Consider the following 5,614-nt stretch of genomic DNA (forward strand, 5'->3'; position numbering starts at 1 on the left):
AAATGAAAATGAGAGCACAATGTATAAAAACTTATGCAGTGAAGGTGGTATTGAGGTGGAAATTTAAAGTTCTAAATGCATACATCAAAAAGGAGGAAGAGCTAAAATCAAAGAACTAATGGAACAATGAAGAAGCTAGAAAATGAACAGCAAACTAATCCTAAACCAAGTAAAAGAAAAGAAATTAGGATTAAAGCATAAATAAATAACATAGAGAACAAAAAAAGAGAAAAAAATAAAAGGAAAATTTGGTTCTTTGAGCTCAACAAGATTGACAAACCCCTAGCTAGACTAACAAAATAAAAAGAGAGAAGACCCAAACAAACAAAAAAATAAATGAAAGTGGCAACATTACTTCATATCCTGAAGAAATGAAAATGTATAGGAGGATACTATTAACAACTGTATGCCAAAAATTTAGATAATATAGAGGAATTGGACAATTCCATGGAAACACATGATAACTTAGACTAACCAAAGGAAAAATAGGAGAACTCAAGAAACCAATCACAAGCAAGGAGATCCAGTCACCAAAAAGCTTCCCACAAATAAATGTGCAGGGCCAGAAGCTTCACCAGGGAATTATTCCAAACTTTCCTAAAAGAACTGACACCAATCTTAAAGTTTTTCAAAACATTAAAGAAAATGGAACACTACCTAACTCACATTTATCCACAGTGTACAATCAGTTGTTCATGGTATCATCATAAAGTTGTACATTTATCACCACAATGAGCACTTGAACATATTGATTACTACAAAAAAATTGTTTTTTTTTTAGCAATAAGAAAAAAATGATAAAAAGAAAAATAACATGTCATACAATACAAGGACAGTAAATAACACCACTACCAAAAATCCCATATTCCTCCCCTATATCTCCCTCTCATATACATTTAGCATTGGCATATTGCCTTTGTTACATTTAATGGAGGTATGTTATAATGTTACTGTTGACCATAGATTCCAGTTTGCTTTGATTATGTTTTTTTCCTGAATACCATCCCTTTTTCAACTCTCTGCATGGTTGACAGAGAAAACCATTTTGAAACCAGAACTTTGGAGCCGATGCCAACCAGTTGTCTTCCCAGCTATCAGAGATTTGCCAGACACCACTGGCCATTCTCCAGTGAAATTAACCTTTGTTGATGGACACTTTGTGGCCTTGAGACTGTAACCGTGTAACAAAATAAACCCCCTTTATAAAAGCCAATCTATTTCTGGTGTTTTGCATTCTGTCAGCATTAGCAAACTAGAACAAAACACAAGTGTCAGTCAGGTAGCCCAGAATAAAATGTTACAGTATCCTTACAGTTACTGCAATATTTGGGGATGGACCCAGTGACACAATCCTATTCTAGGAATCTATCAGGGGACTGGAGCTAGGCTAAAGATAGATGGAATGACTTTTAAATGGATGAGGTCAAATGAGGTTTGTTATCTATTTTATTGCTCCCTTATGCATTCAAGCTTGAGGGAACAATTATACTAATATTTACCTCTTTGCTGATTAAATTTGCAGTAACTGCAACAATAAAGGAAAAATGTTATTCAAATCTTAATTTTTTTAAAGAAAGATGATATTTAAGAACTGTTCCAGTTTGCTAATGCTGCCCTAATGCAAAATACCAGAAACAGATTGGCTTTTATAAGGCGGGTTTATTTCTTTACAAATTTGTAGACTGAAGGCCATGAAAATGTTCAAATTAAGGCTTGAGCATTAGTATACCTTCACTGAAGGAAGGCCAATGCTGTCCAGAAAACCTGTTAGCTGGGAAGCTATGTGGCTGGTGCCTTCTGATCACAGGGTGTGTTCCAGCTCCTCTCTCAGCTCCCGTGTATTTTCATTCTGTTTCCCAGGAAATTTCTCTCTAAGTACCCATGGGTCTGTCAGCCTATCCCAGGACAAATTCTCAATTCTTTCAATTAACCCCACTGCAGTGGGGTTGTAAGGCAAATGAAATATACAGAGGATGTCATGTTCAGTAGCCCAAGCTTGGATTAATGGCCCTGTAAATGGGGTCCCTCTATCACTTTCCACATGTGTGAGGACCCCAAAGAAATAACTTAGTTTTTCTAGACTATGTATAGTGGCCTGTTTGTTGTCCTTCCCCACCAGGAAGCTAGCAAAAGTCCTGTAGCCATGTCCATGGCTATAAAAGCATACATTGCACCCTCAGACAGAGGAAGCAACCCAATATAATCTACCTGCCACCAGGTGATGGGGATCTGGTCCTGGCAAATGTTCCTTATTTTGTGAGAAAGCATTCTGGACCACCACAGCAAACAGGAAGAGCAGCCATCTATCATCTCATTTAGCTCTTGTCAGGTAACGGGCAGTTTAAACTGCTGCACCAACTTCCACAGTGTCTGGTACCACTGGTGAGTGGTTTTGGGTGCAGCCACTCAGTCACCTCATTCATTGTTGGTGTCATTCTGTGGATCTTCACCAGGGCATCTGCCTCTATGTTGCCTGACAATGAGTTAGCATTATGGGCAGAGACATGAAAAACAGTTACCTTACATTTTTGGCAGTATGTCCAGATGTCTTCTGACATTTCTTTCCCCCATAGGGGGTGGCTAACTACTATCCATTGCTCCTGCTCCCATGTTGCCATTCATACCATCAGGCCTTGGTATAGAGCCCAATTATCTGTGCAAACAGTTAAAACATCTGGCTCATGGACAATTACCATCCATACAGCACACAGCTTGGCCCACTGGCTGCTTTGCAGAGACCCAGTCTCCTACCAGATGGTGTCAGTATTAGGCTGGATTGTCACCACCATCAACATAGTGGGCTGCCCATGTGCCAATCCGTTGGTATACCAGGTAGAGTCAGGTATACTTCCCTGCCTATCATTGGTGGGAATTGGAGGAGGAGCCACCTCAGAGGGGTCAGTGGGTAGTGGGACAAACTTCTTCCACATAGGAGACTGAACCCAGGATTTCATGCATCTCTGCACTTAAAGGGATGCTGTAGAAGATGCACTGTAAGAGGTAAACTTTCCATTTTGTTTATGTGCTCAGCTGAGAAATTCCTGATTGGGGTTTGTTTATGGTGTCAGGGATCCACCTCCATATGGATATGGCCATTTGTAAAGTCACCAGATATTTTTGGGGGTAGCCCTTCTACCTGTAATAGGGCATTATAATCTACACACAATTGTTTTCCTAGAGGGCTATATTGAAGTTCTGCTTCTTTCCATAACTGTGACCAAATCATTGGGTACATGCTTAGCATGTTTCCTTTTTCATGAACCCCACCAGAAGCCAATGTGGTACTGGCCACATCTAAGTCACAGGGTATATGAGGTCCAATCCCCTTAGAGCTTTCACTTGTGCCACAGCACATTTAGATCTTTTAAAGGTAGCTTTTTGGGGGACATCCCACTCCCATGTCTCCCTTTCATATCAGTAAAATCAAAAGTTTTAGGATTTGTGCCAAATGAGATATGAAAAGTCTCTAATAACCCAACAAACCCAAATAGGCCTTTAGTTGTTTGAGGGTACATGTGGTAGGGTAATTTTGCACTTTACTAATAATAGCAGAAGATATAATTCTTGTCTACTGGACCAGGCAACACTCAAATATTCAAGAAAACATCCAGGCCCTTATAATTTGTGTCAATTTATCACCCCTCCCCAACATTCAAGTTTGGTCATCACTGTTTTAGCTACCTCTTCTATGATTGGAAGAGAATGACTGGTCAGCAAAATGTCATGAAAACAGTGAAACATAGTGACAGTATCCAGTGGCATCAATTTCATCAGGTCTTATGCCATTAAGCTGAAACAAATAGTAGGAATATGAATGTACACTTGTGGCAGCACAGTAAAAGTCCATTGCCACCCTTCCCACATGAAAGAAAGCACAGGTTAACTAGAAGTGCTGAAGGGAATACTGAAGGGAGCATTAGCAAGATCTAGAACAAAATGAAACAGGCCTAATCATATGATGATGTCCTATAACAGCACAGCAATATTTGGCATGGCTGCAAACAAGGAAGTAGTTAATTTATTCAGTTCTCTGTAGTCAATGGTCATTCTCCAAGATCCATCAGATTTTTTAACTGACCAAACTGGGCTGTTAAATGGGCTATGAGTAGGGAGGATGATACCCAATTTTTCCAACTCCTTTATAGTAGCAATAATTTCTTGGCCCCCAGGTAGTTTATACTAGTGTATAGCTACTGTATGCTGATGGGGAGGCACTTTCACTGGTGACCACTTGGCATGTCCTCTCAGGATGGCTTTTACTACTTGAAATCAGAAACAGAATTCAGCTATGGTGGTTTGCAGGCTGTTACTTAGTAGAATATGAATTCCCAGTATATATTCCAGAATAGGGGATATATACATACTGTATAGCTTTGGGGAGGTAGCTGGCCAAGTTGCATTAAAACCAGATTTTGTCTCTTGGCATCTGATTGTGCACTCTGCTAGCCATCAGGCACCATGGGGAAACAGGACAATTGAGTGGCCTATATGAACCCAATAGAAATGGCCAGATCAAGGGGTCCAATCCAGTCTTCAGGGCCAACAATACAAGATTATCTGAATCAACCAAGGCCTACCTGGGAAGAAGTGAAAGAGCAACTAGAAAAGAAAAAGAAAGGTTCCAAGGCATTGGCTGAATTTGAAGAAAAATGAATGAGAACTGGAAGAAAGAACTAGAAAAACACAGGGAGAAATTATTAAGTGGGAGTGAGAGCTCAGCCAAAAAAAGACAGAGAAAGAAAAAACAAAAGAAGACATCTGGTAGGTATTCATCTTCTTCTTCATAAAGCTCTGTTTCTTCCAGCTGTTCTTCAGATTCTGAAGATGAGGATAAGAAACCAGGGAAAAGAAGAAAGAAAAAGAAGAACCATTCACATAGATCTTCGGAAAGTTCCATGGCAGAAACTGAATCAGACAGCAAGGATAGTTTAAAAAAGAAAAAGAAGTCAAAGGATTCAACTGAGAAAGAAAAGGATAATAAAGGTCTCAGCAAAAAAAGAAAGATGTATCCTGAAGATAAATCTTTATCATCTGAGTCCTTGTCAGAATCTGATTATATTGAGGAGGTACGTGTGAAAAAGAAGAAAAGTAGTGAAGAATGAGAAAAAGCAACAGAAAAAAACAAAAAAGAAAAAGAAGCATAAGAAACACAGTAGGAAGAAGAAAAAGAAGGTTGCCAGTTCAAGTCTTGATTCTCCACAGCGTTAAGAAAAATCAGGATTCCCTTAAAGAGAAAGTGCAATGTCTAAGGAAATTTCAGCTGTGAAAATTATGACATATTTACTAAAATGCATGATTTTTCTTGTTTTTAGTATTATTCCTGGACTTTCAGTAGCCACTCAGATGCCACGTGTGAAAGGATCATAATTGTTGCCTGCTGCTTGAACATCTTTTTTTTTTCTCTTTCAGTGCTTAATTAACAGCTCTGGGAGACAATACACTGCAGGCGTACTAGTGGTTCATATATTTAGGGGTAAAGTGAATATTTTTGACTATGATTACCTAATTATAAATCAACAGAAATTGAATCTGAATACATCTTTAAGATGGTATCAGAAATATCCAGACAACTTTAGTTAGCATTTTTGAGGTAGGGATTACATTGATAATCCAA

At 38.8% G+C, this 5,614-nt stretch overlaps 1 pseudogene; it reads left to right on the forward strand.

Annotated features, from left to right (window-relative positions):
* The first annotated feature begins 4,458 nt into the window (after positions 1 to 4,458).
* On the forward strand, positions 4,459 to 5,208 carry LOC119519948 (annotated as a pseudogene).
* The last annotated feature ends 406 nt before the right edge of the window (positions 5,209 to 5,614 follow it).

This window comes from Choloepus didactylus, chromosome 24 (assembly GCF_015220235.1).
Source record: "Choloepus didactylus isolate mChoDid1 chromosome 24, mChoDid1.pri, whole genome shotgun sequence".
NCBI lineage: Eukaryota > Metazoa > Chordata > Mammalia > Pilosa > Megalonychidae > Choloepus > Choloepus didactylus.